The 18,446-nt window shown below is 43.6% G+C and overlaps 1 protein-coding gene and 1 non-coding gene across 2 annotated transcripts in view; both read right to left on the bottom strand.

The window, feature by feature from the left end:
- RIPOR2 (RHO family interacting cell polarization regulator 2) overlaps window positions 1-18,446 on the bottom strand; it is a 218,556-nt gene that overhangs the window by 115,205 nt on the left and 84,905 nt on the right. The gene's annotated exons all lie outside the window — the stretch shown is intronic.
- On the bottom strand, window positions 15,918-16,025 carry LOC118758366 (U6 spliceosomal RNA). The gene has a single exon (XR_004995664.1). It is a non-coding gene; the product is annotated as a U6 spliceosomal RNA (small nuclear RNA).

The following is an 18,446-nucleotide window of genomic DNA, read 5'->3' as shown; positions in this document are numbered from 1 at the left end:
GGAAATGGAATGCAGAGGTGAGCTCCTAGGAAGAAAATGATTAGGAATGGATAGGGTTGTTATGCAAACTCATTGAGTTCATCATCACCACAGTGGTTAAGTCATTTTCCTGATGTGAGAGATGGGGATAACTTTACAGATAGAAACTTAAGTGATTGTTACAAAAGCAGGAAAAAAAAAAAAAGGTCTGGCACAGCAGCTTAGTGGCTAAAGTCCTTGCTTGTGCCTGGTCCTGGCTGCCTCACTTCCTGTCCAGCTCCCTGCTTATGGCCCAGGAATGCAGTTGAGGACGGCCCAAGGTCTTGGATTCTGCACCCCCACATGTGAGACCTGGAAGAGGCTCCTGGCTTTGCATCAGCTCAGTTCTGGCTGTTGTGGCCACTTGGGGAGTCAATCAGTGGACAGAAGATCTTTCTCTCTGTCTCTCCTCCTCTCTGTAAATCTGACTTTCCAATAAAAATAACTAAATCTTTTTTAAAAAGCAGAAAAAAACTGGGGAGGTGGTGGGCAGAGAGTTTTTCTTGTTTCTCAACTGCCTTCGGCTCAGAATGATTCTTTTGCTACAATGGGGTATTTTGGAAGGCATATTTGGACCCCTTTCAATCCATACTAGAAATGAAAGACTAAAGCACGGGACACTCAGTGTTTAGGTTAAGGTGAGAAGTGAGTTTGGAACAGAAACAAAAGGATCTGGCTTTTCAAAGATTGTGGCAGGAAAAAAAGTATGAGGGAGCCAGTTTCAGACAACTATTTTGATCAAAGTGTGATTTGTGACAACCTAGGCTAAATTTAACAATGGAATTTCATTAAGGCTGTAAGCCTAAGAACACAGTAAAACTTCTACACTCTAAACAGTTGTTGCCCACTGTCATGTTAGCTATGTGAATCATAAAGAAATGCAAAGCCCAGTCTTTAATTTTAGAAACTTCTTTCACCTATTCCCGTTTTTATTCATTCATTAAAAAAATAAATAAATAAAAAGAGGGACCAAGCCATTAGCTTAGCAGTTAAAGCACATACATCCTGGATCAGAGTACCTGGGTTTGATTTCAGCTCTGCCTCTGATTCTAACTTCCTGCTATGCAGATCCTGGGAGGCAGTGGTGATGGTTGAATTATTTGGGTAACTGCTATGAGCCCCTTCCTCCACCCAGCCCCAGAAGACCTGGATTAATTTCTAGCTCCTGGCTGTTGCCCTGTTAGCTGGGGAGTTAACCAACCAATAGTTACGTATGCTCGCTCTGCCTCTTAGTATTGCCTTAGTCTATTTCTTTTAGTATTACTTAACAAATAGTTGAAGCTTGAAGAAACAGAACTCAATTCAGTCTTTCACATGAATACGTTTTAAAATAAAAAAGCAGAAAGAGAAATAGCCTCACACACATACATAAACCTGTACAGACTGAATCCTCACTGTCTAACAATCCACTCCTGAGAGCCTGGGAGGCTCTCCCCATTGCCCACTTGCCTGCGGCAGCCCCTCCCCCTAAACGTTCTACCATTCACCATTGCCACACTGCAGACCAAGACTCACACACACCTCGGCGGGTAATCCATATCCAAGCCATAGCAAGTGTCACCTACATTTTAAATATAGTGGAAAAACATTTTAGCACATGTGTAAGTGACTGTGCAGGTGTTGTTTTAAACATACAAAAATCAATATAGTATTATTACTTTGTGACATGCAATTTTAGCTTAGCATTATCACTGATATATTTATTAAGTTTAAACATTTCTGTGTGGTTTCCGGTTTTGAAAAAAAAATTCCATCCATGAAGAAGTGCTTACCTGGGGAAGCCACATAGGGAGGAAAAAGTTTTCCTCTGCCCTGGGCTAACCACCAGACGGGGTTCATCACCTTCCCTCTGTACCTCTGGAGGATCTCCAATCCCCCAGAAAGTGTTTTTGACACTTAAATTCCATGTATCCAACTTCAGAACAGAGAGAAGAAACTGAACTAATTAGGGGTAAAAGGTCCAGAATCAGAAAGGAGAACGAAGTAGGGCATAAGAATTGAAACTGTGAAGAGTGGGTGGAATAAAAAATGAAAAAGGTTAAACAGAAAAAGCAAAAACAAAACCACAGAGCCAGAAATAATCTTATCTTTGGGAAACTTCTGGTAAAGATACACATAAAATATAAATTGTGACATCTAAAGAGCTGGATCTACAATAACATGTTTTGCTTTTTTGCACAAAGATTTGTTTATTCGAAAGGCAGAGTTACAGACAGAGGACCAGAGACAAAGATTCTCTCCTCAAATGATTATAATGGCCAGGACTGGGCAAGAGAGAAGCCAGGAGCCAGGATCTCCATGTGGCTCTCCTGCAGGGGAAGCAAGGTAATTTTCTGTTGTTTCCCGGGGTGTATTAGCAGGGAGCTGGATCAGAAGTGAAGCACCCAAGACTTGAACAGACACCCACAGGGGATTCTTAGGTCACAGGTAGCAGTTTTGCCCACCATGCCACAATAGCAGAGATTTAACTCTGCTCCTGGTTTCGTGTTACAGAGAGGGGGTGGCAACTCCATGCTATAACTCAAAGGTCTTGGAGGCCTTCTGCCCTTCCCCTAACTCAAGAGTCATATTTAGGCTGCAGGTACCAGAGAAGCCTATAGGACAAGTTGACCAAAGCCCTGGATGGTTTCTTCAATAAAGAAAATGAGAGCAACTGCCCGCTTAATTAAACCACTCTTCCACCCGAGACAGAGAGAGAGAGAGAGAGAGAGAGAGAGAGAGAGAGAGAAACCCAGCAAAAGCCAATCCCCATGGCAAGATCAGAGCCAGGGCTTGGCCAATATTGCCCTTGCTTGAGGCAATGGCTAAGGGTTTGAGGATGATAATGGACTAACCAAAAAGACTACCAGAAAAAGCTAGGGAATGAGCTGCTCACGGAGATAGTAAAGCTGACACACAGTCTTGTAAATCTAGCTGTCCAAGGAGGAGTAGGATCATCTAATGTCCAGAACTGCCACATTATATTATTTATGGCATCTAACTATCAATAGAACTTTGTGAGACATGCAAAGGAGGGAGTATGACCCATACTTAAAGGAAAATAAAAGCAATCAATAGGTATTCCCTGAAGAAGTCCACATATTAAGTTTACTTGATCCAGACTTTAAATCTCTGTTTAAAATATGTTCAAAGGGGAGTGGGTAAGTGGCCTAGTGGCTAAGTGCCCACCATTTGAGTGCCTGGCTCCAGTTCTTGATTCTAGTTTTCAATAAAGGTAGATCCTGGGAGGCAGTAGTGATGGCTTAAAGTCACTGGGTTCTGGCCATCTGTATTGTAGACCTCTCTCATCTTGGTCTTGGCCAGGCTCTGTGCTGTTGTGGGGACTTGGGATATAAACAAGAGGTTGAAACTTCTTTGTCTCTCAAATACATAAACAGTAGTTTAAAATTAAGAAAATATATTCAAAGAACTTAAAGAAACCATATCTATAGAACTCAAATAACATACCGACAATAGACAATATTGGTAAAAATATAAAAATTCTAAAATAAAATAAATCAGATGGAAATTCTGGAGATATACAATAAATAAATAAAGAGTAGAAGAAGCTCTGAGGTTGGCATTGCAGTGTATCAGAATAAGCCAGCACCTGAAATGCCAGCATCCCACATGGGTGCCGGTTCAAATCTTCATTGTTCTTCTTCTAATATGGCTCCCTGATAATGTACCTGGGAAAGCAGCAGAGGATGGCCCAAGTCCTTGGGCCCCTGCACCCATATGGGAGACTTGGGTGAGGCTCCTGGTTCCTAGCTTTAGCCTGGACCCTCCTTTGGTATTGCGAATATTTGCAGAGTAAGCCAGCAGATGGAAGATCTCTCAGAAGAGACAAGGACACTAACTCTATGACCTTTGAATCCTCCACCCTTGCTTGCATTCCAAAGAACCAGTCCAACCTGTGCCTTGTCCTGCCCCCTTACATCATCTCCTGTACTTCTCCCAAATTACCTTGCCCTCAGGGACTGAGGTCTACCAAAGTCAAAAAGCCTCTGAGAAAACCATTGCAGGCCCACCCACTCTCCATTTCTTGGAATTCCACAACCCCTCAGAGAATCCAAGACACCAACTACAAAAGCCCAGTCTGCTGAGTGGGCTCAGTCATACATCTACTGTATCTGCATGCTGGTAGCTGGCCACCTCTTTGAATTCATTAATATTTAATAAATTTAATTAGGCTGTGAGTTCACTCTCATTTCTTATCTATTCTGTGTCTCTTTTTCCAACATACACATACTGTCTCTCCTGTTCTCTGTAATTCTGCCTTTCACACAGAATAAATCTTTCTAAAATCCTAAAGAATATATATAATTAGTTCCTTTCTCACCATGGCAAAGGGCAATATTGATTCAGGGATAAATGAATGAGTTGAATGAAAGTCAACTCTATTCACCTCATTAAGAGAAACATGTCCAATAAAATTCCAAGCTCATGCTGGAAGAGAGCTATTGCAAGATATGTAATGTTTCTTTCACTTTTTGATCAACTATATGTCAAAAATACTTACAATTCTATATGGATAAAAATTAAATACTTAAAATCATTTAGTTATAAGAACACACATATTTATTTTGCATGTGTATGTATATGTATAGATATATAAGGCTTCTAAGAACAAAAGTACATTGCATTGTGAGAAGGGCTACTCTTCCAGGCCTGGGCTAAAGTAGACCTTTTTGTGTGCAATGGTAACAGCAGTGTGTTCTGGGACATATTTAGCAATTCTAACATTACTAAAAACACCTATCAACTTTCAGGTGTGTATTTTTTTTATGCGATTAGAACTCTTCTGGAATATTGACTTACTTCACTTGTTTAACTTTCAGTGTTATATTGAGTCTATTGATCTTGAATCAAAAAATCTTATTCTTTAAAAAATTTTAAAAACCCTAATATCTTACTATTTTTTCTTCCTGTTAAATGCCTCTATCAACAGAATATGTTTATTATGTTTTTCTCTGGAATGATTCTCTTATAACAAGTTTAAAATGATTCTCTGGGGCCCAGCGTGATGGCGTAGTGGTTAAGTCCTTGCCTTGTACGCGCCGGGATCCCATATGGTCATCAGTTCTATTCCCAGCAGCTCTCCTTCCCATCCAGCTTCCTGCCTGTGGCCTGGGAAAGCAGTTGAGGATGGCCCAAAGACTTGGGACCACCTGTACCTGCGTGGAAGACCAGGAAGAACTCCTGGCTCCTCGTTTTGGATTGGCTCAGCTCCAGCCATTGCAGCCACTTGAGGAGTGAATCATCAGATGGAAGATCTTCCTCTCTGTCTCTCCTCCTCTCTGTATATCCGCCTTTTCAATAAAATAAATTAAATCTTAAAAAAAAAATGATGCTTTGATAGTTTTTCTGAGAAATTGACTTAATAGTAAGAATAAAATGATTTATTTTTTTAAAAATAACCTATTTTTAATGGAAAGGCAGATCTATAGAGAGGAGAGAGAGAGAAAGAACTTCCATCTACTGGATCACTCCCCAAGTAGCTGCAGTGGCCAGAGCTGAGCTGATCTGAAGCCAAGGACCAGGAGTTTCCTCCGGGTCTCACATGTGGGTGTAAGGACTCAAGGCTATGGACCATTTTCCACTACTTTCCCAGGCCACAGATAGGAAGCTGGATGAAACGTGGAGCCACTGGGACATGAACCGGTATCCATATGAGATGCCAGTACTTACAGGAGGAGGATTAGCTAGCTGAGTTAGCTGAGTAATTGCACCATCCCCAAAATGTTTAAAAGATTTATTTACTCATTTAATTAAAAACGCAAAGTTATGGGGGGGGGCACAGTGGGAAATTTTCTATCTGCTGGTTCACTGCCCAAATGGTTGCAATGGCTGGGACTGGGTTCGGCTAAAGCAAGGAGCCAGAAGCCTCCTCTAGTTTCCCATATGTGTGTAGGTACTCAAGCACTTGGGACATCCTCTGCTGTCCTCCCAGGCATATTCACAGGTGCATATATAGAATGTTGATATTGTTGGTAGTGGTTTACTTCACTAAGCCACAGCACTAGCCTTAAGACAAATTTTATGGGGGAAATGGAATGGAAATACGAATTCAGCAAGAAAAATTTCTAAGCCTCAAAGAACTTCTTCATGTATTTTTACATGGACAATGGTAATCCATAAATTGCATCTTTTCTAACTTTTAAATGTAGGATACACATACACACACACAACACCACACACATTTATTTTAGATATTTCAGGGGCACATTGTTTTTCAAAATTTACTTAAGGTTTTACAAACTAGGCAGTCAGAGATCACTGATGCAAATTTCACATCGAGCAGAGTAGGCTCACAGCCAAACCCAGGCTACTTTCTACCATTAGAGGACCCTGGGGGGAAAGTTAAGGAAGCTCTGGGTCCAGTGGGATCTGAGTGAGGTACAAGGTAGGCCTAGTAACAGGAAATGCCCCAATATCTGAAACCTTTTGGCTGTTGACATGATCCACTGCTGGAAAATCTCACATGATTCTTGTGAGGGTGAATCCAAACTGAACCTTTATTGGGCTTCCTGTTGCTCTCCTTCCTCTCCTGTTCCGTGCTTTAACAATAGAGCCCAGGGAGTGACAGCAAGAGACAGAGAATATCAATACGCTTCCATCCACTGAATTACTCCCTAAGTGGCCATAATGGCCACGAGACCCAAGCTGGGCACTCAATCCAGGTATCCCACATGGTCCACAAGGATCCTACCTGAGCAATTGTCACTGCCCCCCAGAATTTGCATTAGCAGCTATCTGGTGTCAGGAGCTGGAACTGGGACTTGAACCCAGGTACTCTGATGTGGGATGTCTTCATAATGGATATCTTGAATGTTGGGCTAAATTCCTATACTATTCATGTCTTCTGAAGCTTCTGTTTGTTAAAGTGAGCTGTTTGAGGCCTAGTGGCACAGATGCATATGGGTCTAAACAAGTACACAAGAATGAAGAATCTAACTTACGGAGCCAGAGACTGAAGTACAGCTGGAATGTAAAGGTGTGAGGACCCTTTTGGAAGTGAAGCATCTGTTGAACAAGGAAAGTGATGCTGGAGATCATCTGACTACACTTTATCACCCCTCCAATTAGCAAACAGAACCATGCTTTTCCAGTGTTTTCCAATGCCAGCCTTTTCTTCCTCTCCTTCCTTCCTTCCTTCCTTCCTTCCTTCCTTCCTTCCTTCCTTCCTTCCTTCCTTCCTTCCTTCCTTCCTCTCTCTCTCCCCCTCCATCCCTTCCTTCATTTCTTTCTTAAATATTTATTTACTTTTATTGGAAAGTCAGGTTTACAAACATTTTTCCATCCGTTGCTTTACTCCCCAAGTGGCCACAGAGGCTGGAGTTGAGCTGATCTAAAGCCAGGGGCAAGGATCTTCTTCCAGATCTCCCATGTGGGTGCAGGGTCCCAGGGCTTTGGGCCGTCCTCAGTTGCTTTCCCAGGCCACAAACAGGGAGCTGGATGGGAAGTGTACAGCTGGGATACAAATCATATGGGATCCTGGCACATGCAAGGTGAGGCTAGCACAGTAGGCTTCTGTGCTCGCCAGCCTTTTCTGCTCTGCATCTCTAACTTTCTCCAGATCTTCCAACGGGGAGGCAGATTTGAGTCATACCTCCTGCTTCTGTCACACCTGCATGTGAAAAGCAAACAACAAAACCTTGTGGTTCTGAAGAGGTAGATGTCATGGAGCTATAGGCACAGAAGTGGCTATCAAGCAGCTGAGGTTGGCAGTCCTTTCCTGAAGCTCTGCCCTCACCACCCCAACCATTCCCTCTCTCTGTGCAGAAGCAAAACCACAGCTTCTGCAAAACTACCACTTAGAACGGGCACAGCCAAAAATAGCCAACATGACTGCTGGCTCAATCTTTGCAATGACCTCTCACTAATTATAAGATAATTATAAAAAAATTTACCATGGTGGACACCCCACTTTCCTCATGGAAGTGGGTAGTACTGAAGTCTTGCCCCAGACACCATTCTTGATGAATATTCTATCAGCACCACTGTCCCTGCCTCCAGGTTATATACACAGAAATGTCTCCCAACCTCAATGAATTCAACTCTCTCTAGAATATACCTGGACTCCTTATTGAGTGTGTACTTTTGCTTTGCCTCATGTAAATAAACATTGCTGCTTTGCCTGCCATTATTTTTGCCTCATTCTCAAATTTTTGCATCACAGGCAAGACCCTAGACCCAGTCACATCAATGAAAAGCCAGTCAGGAGGAAGCAGAAGCGGGTCTGTCCAGACATCAGCTGGGAGTTTGTTTCCTCTTCCATCCCGTGTGCTTCAGGATACTGATCTTACTCTGTTCTTCTGACCCACCTTGGACCAACTGCACTTAACCTTGCCTACTTCCTTCAGCGACTATCAGAGGTCAGAAGGCTGTGTAGATTGAAAACCTTTCAGGCCTTCATGAACAAGATCTCTCAGTGGTTGATCCTTTCCCCCAGGTCAAGAGACTATCCTTGCTTTTATTGCCACCTGGTTGCAGACTTTGAACATCACTTAGCCTCTCTTTGGTTTATATCTTTAAAACCTCCAGCCTTTTTGCTCTTTCAGGATGAGTGAATGCCTCATTACATATTTAATCACATTTACCAATGCATTGCTTATTTCCCATCCAGTAAACCTCTATCTATGTGAGAAAGATAAATCTGTTATCCTCTGACTCCCAAGAACTCTTGCTTTTGGGATATGGTCATTCTCACATTCCATACTCAAACACCTATATAACCCTGATATCCTCTTCCACTGACTTTGGGGTTCTGCCTTTTACTTTTTTAGATTTGTTTCTTTATTTGAAAGACAGAGTTTTGCAGAGAGACGAAGAGAGAGAGAGAGAGAGAGAGAGAGAGAGAGAGAGAGAGAGAGAGAGAGAAAGTTATCTTTCATCTGCCAGTTCACTCCCTAAATGGCCACAATGGCCAAGGCTGGGTCAGGCTGGAGCCTGGAGCTTTGTCCAGGTCTCCTATGAAGCAAACATCCCATCAACAGACTCATATGACAGCAGTTGTTGTAACCAGTACCCTGTAACCTCAGGACCAGTACAGAGAGGTTCCAACCATGGATGAAAAACATGGTACAAGAAATGTCTCCACCTGGAAAACTCACATGGCCCCTATTCACAATGTAGACAAGAGGGGTACTAGAAAGGGTCCACTCAGTTTCCTCATGTTCTGATAGAGGGAATAAGGAGCCTGAGAACTCCGCTTCTACAAGCTATCATAATCCTGGAGTCTCAGATGATAAATGCATGTTGTAAGGTAATAATAGTAAATGTTCTGATGGATGCAGGAGCCACTCACTTAGTTCTGAATTTCCATGCAGGATCCCTCTCCTTGGTGTTGTGTCATCATAGGAATTGAAGGCAAGTCCTGGTCCCAAAAATTTGCCTCTGATTTGAAGATCTTTGCCAGATAGAAGTTCTGTGTGTCAGGGCCTATCTGGATGGATCACAATGGCTCTTCCAGTCATGGTCCTCCTATAGACAAGGCATGGTGTCCTCATTGATATTAATCAAGGCCTCTTAAAAGCAGAAGCCAAGCCAAGTCAAGCAGAGATCCCAACTTTTGATTGATAAATTTCTCGATCCTGATGTTTTGGCTCCATGTTGTTACCCTGGCAAATCCCCACTCTGCCAGTTTAAAAGCCAAATGGGGATTAATAAATGATTTGGGCCAACAGAGCCATCCACAAGGCTGGTTGTGCTCTCACTTTAATCTCTTGTACAAAATTCCTATACTCTCAAACCAGACACCTGATTTTTTGCAGTTCCTGTAAATATATCTCCAAAGGGAGAGATATTATGGCTATTGTATTTCCCAGCTGAAACTGTCAATGGCAGGAAAACCATTCAGTAAATGTTCCTACATTAAAAGCAAAAGAAAATAATCTTACAATAAACCATGAGGTCACGTTAAATAACCTGTCTGCTGCATTCGGTAACCTGGACTTTTTGCCTGGCCCTGAAGCACCTACACAATTCTTTAGATTCTCCAGCTGAAGTGGTCATAGACAACCAACTAGCTCTGCATTACCTACAACCAGAATGGGGCAGAGTATGCCTGGTGATTAATCTGTTCCACTTACAAAAGAGTGGGCTTGTGAAAGAAGATATTAGAAGGACTACAATCAAGCCAACTGGTTCCATGGCTCTGGTCAGGGAGGGCCTTCGGCTTCTACCACCTGGGAAGCAGCAGGTGAAATCCCTGCCAGCATTTGGTCCTTATCCATGCTCCCTTTTGTCCTGTGGATACACATCCTGATTGTCCTGTTTGTCTCTTTCAGAATCCAATACTGTATGTGAAAATGACAGCAATTCAGGAATTCCACCATTTCTAGTTTCTGGCCATGAACCTTTAACTCCTCCAGTGTCATCTTTATTTATTTTTAAAAAAGATTTATTTATTTTTTATTGAAAAGTTAGATATACAGAGAAGAGGAGAGACAGAGAGGAAGATCTTTCCACTGATTCACTCCCCAAGTGACTGCAACGACCAGTGCTGCGTTGATCTGAAGCCAGGAGCCTGGATGTTCCTCCAGGCCTCCCATGCATGGTGCAGGGGCCCAAGGCTTTGGGCCATCCTCAACTGCTTTCCCAGGCCACAAGCAGGGAGCTGGATGGGAAGTGAAGCTGCTGGTATTAGAACCGGCACCCATATGGGATCCTGGTGCGTTCAAGGTGAGGACTTTAGCTGCTAGGCCACCGTGCCAGCCCTAGTGTCATCTTTAAATGGGCAAGAAAGAGATATTTCATTCCCTGGCTAGGAAGGGACAATATTCTGATGCAGCATGAAGTTGTACAAGATGGACCTTCCACCCTTGTCTGTCCATAAAGATTAAGGGTCGAAAATCTCTAAGGGGGAAAGACTAGCAAAGAGGAGCCAAGGTGGCCAAACGCTTCCTGCATCCCTGCCTCACCTACACTGTAGGTCTGCCTGACCTGCCAACTCTTCCCCTCTTCCATGCAGCAGTAAACTGTAGTTCCTATAAAACCTCTGCTCAAAATCAGTGCAGAAACAACCAACATAGGGGCCAGCTGTGTCCTTGTGATGACTGTTAGCTAATTATAACATCATTATAATAAAATTACCATAGCGGACATTCCTACTGTCATCATTGACTTGACGCCTATGACACTCCCAAGGTTTCCAAAAAAGTCGAGGAAATGGGCAGCCCTGAAGTCCCACTGTAGGTACTATTTAAACACCACCCCAGACACCATTCTCTATGCCTGCCCATCATGTGAAGGACCTCACTGAATGCAGTTTTATCTGGATTATTCCTGTGCTCCTTCTTGAGTGTATGCTGTCGCTTTGCATATAAATCATCTTGGTTTTTGGATAACCTTTCCCTACATCTCACCGTGGAATTCTTTCTTGTGTTGGAGATGAGAGCCTGGACCCAGCCACCCCTTGAAGTCAGGTCTTCTATGAACATCAGGCAATAGACCTAACTCATCCCTTAGCAAGGGATCCAAGACAAAATGCAGGCATACTATGTACACAGTCTATCCAATCATCTTCCAGCTGTAAATATAATGTGTACATGATTTCCTGACTGGACTTCAGTACAATCCCCAAGATATCTCAGCACATAAATGTATATGTTTTGAAATATTCCAAAATAAAAAATTGAAATTGGAAATCTTGTCTCAACCATTTCATGGAAGGGACATTCAACCTACACTAACATTATGAGCAGTGATTCTTTCATCTCCTGGCATGTCTCTTCTTGGCCACAAGATTTGTTTCAAGCTCCTGAGAGAAGGGCAGTTTGCTTCTGCTTGGAAGTAAAATACTTTTCTACTGTACTTTTTTTTTTTTTTAATGATTCCATTGTCAGGACACGGGTGGCAGAGATACTCCCCTTGGTTTGAAATCTTAGCTCTCCAGGAAATCCAGCCTGGCTGCCTGTTAACTGCTGAGGGCAGCTGTGGCCCAGGATCAGGCTGATCACTTACATGTTAGATCTCATTTCCAGCTCCTTCTCCCGTAGATGAGCTCCAAGTCTGCTTGTCAGGCACCAAGGAAGACAACATGCATGTGGATCTGTTTAGATGAAGGAAGTAGAGAGTCTCACGCTAGGAAATCACTGTTGTTTTTTAGATGCTGGCACTCACCATCGAGAGGCCACTTTAATGTCTGCAATGCACCTGACAGTAAAGAATGGAGCAGGGGAAACATAACCCCAAAGTCAAAGGAAAGACACCCCGTGACTTTATTTATGGAACAGTCCTGCCCAGGAGGGAACAAGGTCTCATTAGCTTCACCCAGCTTTCTCAGCATCTAAAGAACTCGGCAGCAAAAGCTGTTTGCCTCTTGAAAGTAACTTGGCCCAAACAACATGAGCTGGTAGCAAAGAGGGCGGTCGAATCTTCTGTTCCTTATAATTCCACCTGCAGCCTTGAAGCTCAGGGGGAAAAAAAGGCGGGGGGAGGGGGGAACCTGGTTTTTTGGAAGGAAAGATAAAAGAAAAGCTCTAAGGCACTGTCTGAATTCTGGAGTGTGATGAATCCTCCAACCTTCCTCTTTGCTGTGTCTGGGGTGACTACACAGGAGACCGTGTCATCCATCACTCTGCATATTGCAGGGAAAACTTCCGCTTTTAAAAGGCAGCTCAGCCTTCTCACGGAGAAACTTCCTTAAGACCCACATGCATGTTGTCTTCCTTGTTGCATGACAACACAATATTTTGTGGCACTAAGACTGGTCCACTTGCCTATTCGCTCTTTCTTGCCCCTTCCTGCACCATTCCCAGGCTCTGTTTTGCTCAGTGGATGAAACACAGTCCAGGGCTTGCTCCACGTTGGCTTGTCCACGTCAGATTGTTAGATCTTCAAAACAAGACTTGAGGTTTCTTTCCTTACACTATCTGGGTGATGTGCAAGGTTGAGAGGTACCACCCATCCTCTCTGAGACCACACACAGCTGAGCGCAGCGAGCCCAGACTGACAAACAAGGGTGTAGACCTGAGGAAAATTGCCGTGGCAGAGGAGGGAGAAAGAAAACAAGTGGCAAAAAGCAAGGGGTTCTTGAGTGGCAGGGGAGTAGGAAGTGGCTCCTCTCGAAAAAAAACAAGAAGCTGAAAACCTCATGAAGCTGTCATAACAAGGTTGAAGGTCTTTAGTCATTTGTACCACAAGTTGTAGATATCGGTGACTGAGCTATTCAAGGATCATACAAAACAATAAGCCCAAATCCGAGCAAGTTGAACATCAGGTCTTATCTAGATTCTTCTCTCAGTCCCTGTGTGTGAAAGGTCTTGTGCTTTCCAGGATACCCTCAGCATCAGATTTTGTGAAAGAGGGACAGCTTTCTGGGAGCTCAGTTCTGCTGGGAAGTAAACAGATGAACTTGGAGCAATAGGTGCCGAGTAAATACAGGAAGTGGGTGTGCTGTGAGCTAGGCAATGAATCAGTGAGAGCCAAGGAGCTATAAGGATTTGCCAATCTCTATACCATGTGCACCACCAAAATCCTACCATCTTCCATGCCATTTCAGCATGGCTGGAGATTCAGGATACTCACTCCTTGGCACACAGATAAGCTTCATTTTCCTTCATGCATCAGTCACCAGGACAGCATCCTAGAGACCATCATGTCTGCTGAAACCTCACCCCAAACAAACCCTGCCTCCTTTCCATCTTTAGTTAGGCCCTGGCCTGAGCACCATTCTTCACACTAGAAAGAGGACAATCCCAGCCTTGGTGGGGGCAATTCTTGCTTAAGGTTCACTGTGGGTGTGCTAGCTGTTTGCATTTCAACAAATCCTGCTTTTGTGTTCATTTCTGTCTAGATATCCTAGTTGTACTCTTACATACAGGAAGACAGTAGCTGAGGGTCTTTCAGAACCCAGCTAGAGTTCTCTGTAACATGATTCAGAGGTCCTGATCCCTATAGCAGGTGCACTTTTTCCAATGTAGAGCTGGCAGATGCCAACTACAATATCAATATTAGCTCTCATCTACTGCTATGGTGATTGTGGTGGGGCATGGACTTTGATAACTATTCTGAGGTGAAAGAGTGGCCTTCCTCCCCAGAATCAGAAGCTGGTTAGCAAAGCACCCCCATGTGCGTGCGTGTGTGTGTGTGTGTGTGTGTGGCAGTTTCTTTCCACAAGAAAGTGTAGCCAGTGGAGAAATGTAAGCATGCTGGGTGACTTACTTCCTTACAAAATTTCATCCAGTGTTTTAAGGAAGTTCCAAAAAGACAAGGTGTTAAAGATTGAGAGGGTGTGGTGGAGGAGGCAGCCAGGGGAAGGGCAGGCTGAACTCACAAGTGACCTAATGTCAAAAACCTTACAAGTGGAACCAGCTACTTGCTGCATTCACGTGACTCAGTTGTTATTTATAGAAGCTTATAAATGCCCCTAGTGCAAATACAAAATAACGTGCTAAGTACCAAACCTCCCTGGAACAGCACTTGGTAGTGGATCTCTCCTTGGGTTGCACCTAATAATAATAATAAACAACTTTAAGCTAAACATGCTATTCTTGTGATGACAATAATCCTATAAAGTTATTGTTTGAACCAAATATCTCAGAGAGGGGCAGAAGCTGGCCATGTCTGTACTAAAAACTTGATTCTCTTTTCTTTCTCTCCAAATCCTCTTCAATAATGCTTTCTTCACCTTGGGAGAATTTGGGTCCTGTCCTCCCTGTTGCCTGCCCCTGGGGTCTCATGAATTACTTTATGATGATAAAATTCCAGTAAAGATACATTCTTCCTTCCCTGCAAGAAACATAGGGGAACATGCTGCTTGTTTTTCTGAGGTCCTTGTGAGGTGAGGAAGAGAGCTTAAAGAGGCTGCTCTCATCTACTGATGGGAAATTAAGACAAAGAAACTAGGTGGTTGGGCAGTGTGGCACATGGAATGGGGCAAGGGCACTGGGAGAATCCAAAGCGTTGGAAAAGAGGCATGGAGCTGAAACTGCAAACCTATTCCAGGGGAGTTGTTATGGAGGAGGCTGAACTATTTCAGCTGAAGGACAAGAAAACATATTCATGTACAAAACCCTAAATGCATTATCTCACAGGCAGAGAGGGCAACCCTGGGTGGGTGGGAGTGGCTGTGTGGTGCTGATATGTCTGATCTTTAACTTTCATGCTTTTCTCTGACCTCTACAGTCCGGGTCTTGCACTTAAAGCTACAGGGCCGAGACTTAATCCCATACTGGTTTGTAAGCCAGTATGTCCTGGAAGACTGCCAAGACCCTAGAAGACCGAGGTCAAGCAGGGCCTTTGTAGATTGGATGATGGATATCCACATTGCATAGACACGTCTCAAGTAAAGGACTCACTGACCCCTGCAGGCTCACTCCCATGTGGCACTTGTGGAGCAGCCAGGAGAGAATGTTGGGTGGTCGCCAGGTCACTGGTGGTGGGGAGGTTGGTGTCAGTCCTTTGCCCTGGAGCAAACATTATTCCTCCTTCCAATAGAGGAGGGAGGATCATCATCACAGGGTTTCCTGTTTGGAGGGCCTTGTGAAGGCAAGAGTTTAAAATACAATCATGCCTCAGCATTGGAGGGCAGTGAGGAGAGGGGGGAACACCGGTTCCAGTATCCAAGGGATGCCGAACTCCATGTATGCTCAAGTTTCTTGGATACAATGGAACATATCACTTATGCAATTGTATATACCTCGTAAAAAAACACCCAATTTTTAACTTTTACATATTTATTTGAAAGGCACAGAGACACAGAGAGGCAGACAGAGCAGTCTCCCATTTGCTGGCTTATTCACCAAATGCCTGCCATAACCAGAGTCAGGCTGAAGCCTCAACCCCAGGAAGTGATGTGGGTATCCCACAAGCAGAACCTGGGAACCTAGAAAGTGGTGGAGACAGCAGGCAAAATTGAAACCCCGGCATTCTCATACATTGGATCCCAAGCAGCATCTTAATGCTTATGCCAAATACCTGATGTATTCTTCACGAATTTGTGTGTTATCCTTGTGCAGGGGCCATGCTAATCTTCTCTGTATCATTTCAATTTTTAGTATATGTGCTGCCGAAGTGAGCACCTGCTGTATTCTTTAAATCCTCCCTGGGTTATCAGTCCCTGGTGAAAGAGTGCAAATGCTCCCTCATATAAGTTAATCAGCCACTCCATGAGTTTTGTGGCCAAATAGATGCCTTTAATTGTGTTGTCTGCCCACTCATAAAATAGGGATCTTCAAGTCACACTGCTTTACCTAAGGCTTCCATAAAAAGAATATAAGCATTAATCAAAAAAAGATGGAAAATGGAGTAGATGAATCAACCACCTCAGCTTTATGCTTGCAGCGGAAAACTGGACAAGGGGAAACCCTAAGACGGACTATGTCAATCAGTGGACTCTGCACCAGCCTCATCATACCTGGACTGTTGCTGATGATATGTTGGAGCTTCTAATTGATCGAGGTGACGCTCTGCTGGCTCTGCCTTCAAACCTGAGAGGGCCTCCCTAGGAGGCCGTTGAACTTGAACTGGACAAGTGGGATGCTGGACTCTGTATGGTGTAAACTTTTAATTAGGGAATCTCAACGGAACTTGAGCTGTGGTTATGCATCAAGGTGAAGGAATTCATGATGGGGGAAGGGTTTGGGGTGAAGGGGGGGAATCCCAGTACCTATGAAATTGTGTCATGTAATGCAATGTAATTAATGAATAAATGAATATTAAAGAAAAAAAAAAGAATATACTTGAAAGCAGGTTAATAAACTATCCCAAAGCAATTGAGTTTATGACAATAGTAAATGTTTCTCCAGTTCCTTTGCCACAGGACCCCAGAGCTATATTCCTCTTCTTGGTTCCTCTCCTGTTTTGATGCACTAGAAAGAAACCCATATAAAATCCATGATAGAAGCATTAAAAAATGGTACAAGGGAAATAACTTGGTAGGGAACATTACAAAATTTAGTGGGAGAAGTCCAGTCACCTTTCTGGGCAGGATATTCATTGGGCCAGCATACACCTCGCCAGCTTGAGGAGTTCCCCTTTCTTTATGCTCACTGGGATAAGCGGGCAAATGGGAACGGAAACTGTGGTAAGAACTACCTTGCCACAAAAGGACCCCACCCCTGCTTATCTTCCGGTGGAGCTTGTTGTAAATATGTGGTGAATGGCCGATCTGGGGCTTTCTGTATTCTGAAGCCGGTGTTGCCACACGGTTATCTCCAGGGGGAATGGACCAGAATGCAAAAATGTACACTCTTTTGAAATGTGATGAAGCAACACAGCTCAGAAATAGGATGACCACACTTTCTGTACTATATTGCACTCTTTTGCACAATACTCAAGAGCACAGCATCAGAAATGCAGAAAAGACGGAAACAGAACATTTGTGGTTGTTCACTGGGCAGGCTGCCAGATTAGAGGAAGAATATTAAATGCCCCACCTAGCTAACCTTTTCTTGTTTCTGTTTTTCCTGTCTTCACGTCTCTCCTGTTCGCTCCTCTCCCTTCTTCTTTTCATGCATCTGAAGTCTCTCCATTCACCCAGCATTTACTGACTGGGTGCCTGTCACACTAGCTGCTGGGGATACATTGGAGAGGTATGTTGATAAACAGGAGATGACTAGCTCTTGGACAGTGGAGCTGATTTGCAGTGTTTACTGGTTCTTACAGTGAAAATCCTCCCATCACAGCTAATTTGTCCTACTAACACGAAGTCACTGAACACAAACTTAAGAAGAAGGGCCCAGCATCTCATCATTATACATAGTTTCCACCAAACACTTACAATACATATAAACAATCATTACCACACAGATAACTGCAAAGAGGAGCAATTACAAACTGATGAACCCCGAGTGTGTACAGACTTTGTTTTAAACAGAATTTATTTAAGTGTGTATTTTCTAATTCGCATAATTTATTTTTGGCGCACAGCTGTTTTAATAAGCATTTCAGAACATTTATGTGACTTTAACAACTGGATTCCATACTCAGGGTGTGCTGGACAGAGATAAACAGCGAATGTTTTGTGTGCTAGGAAAATTTCTTATCTTGAAAGCAAGATGTGCTTATGTAAATAAACAGTGGCGGTGCAGCTGACGTGATAGGGCTGCAAGGCAAGTGGTGGCTGGAGAATTAAGGTGGGGGCGAGCACAGTGAGGCCTGTAATGCACAGGGTGGCTGCCTTCTTCCCCCCACCCCCAAGCCTCTCACTAGCACCCACTAGCTCCCAGGGTGGCTGACTTGGAGCAAAGAAATTGTGAGGATCAAATGAGGTTCTGAGGGTGGCCAGGATTAGGGCCTGATCTTGTTTGGATGTGGTTCATCTCCCAAAAGGGTGGTGTGTTGGAAGCTGGCTCCCAGGTGTGGGCTATAAGGGGTGAGCGGACTTGCAAGAGGTGGGCTCCGAGGAGATAGTTAGGTCATGGGGTATTATCCATCTCCTAGGTGTGGGTTAGATCTCATGCACCTAGTTACATGAGAGCAGGATGCTATAAAACTCTTTG

Source organism: Ochotona princeps, chromosome 1 (assembly GCF_030435755.1).
Source record: "Ochotona princeps isolate mOchPri1 chromosome 1, mOchPri1.hap1, whole genome shotgun sequence".
Taxonomy (NCBI): Eukaryota; Metazoa; Chordata; class Mammalia; order Lagomorpha; family Ochotonidae; genus Ochotona; species Ochotona princeps.
This window is presented reverse-complemented; position numbering and strand designations above follow the sequence as displayed.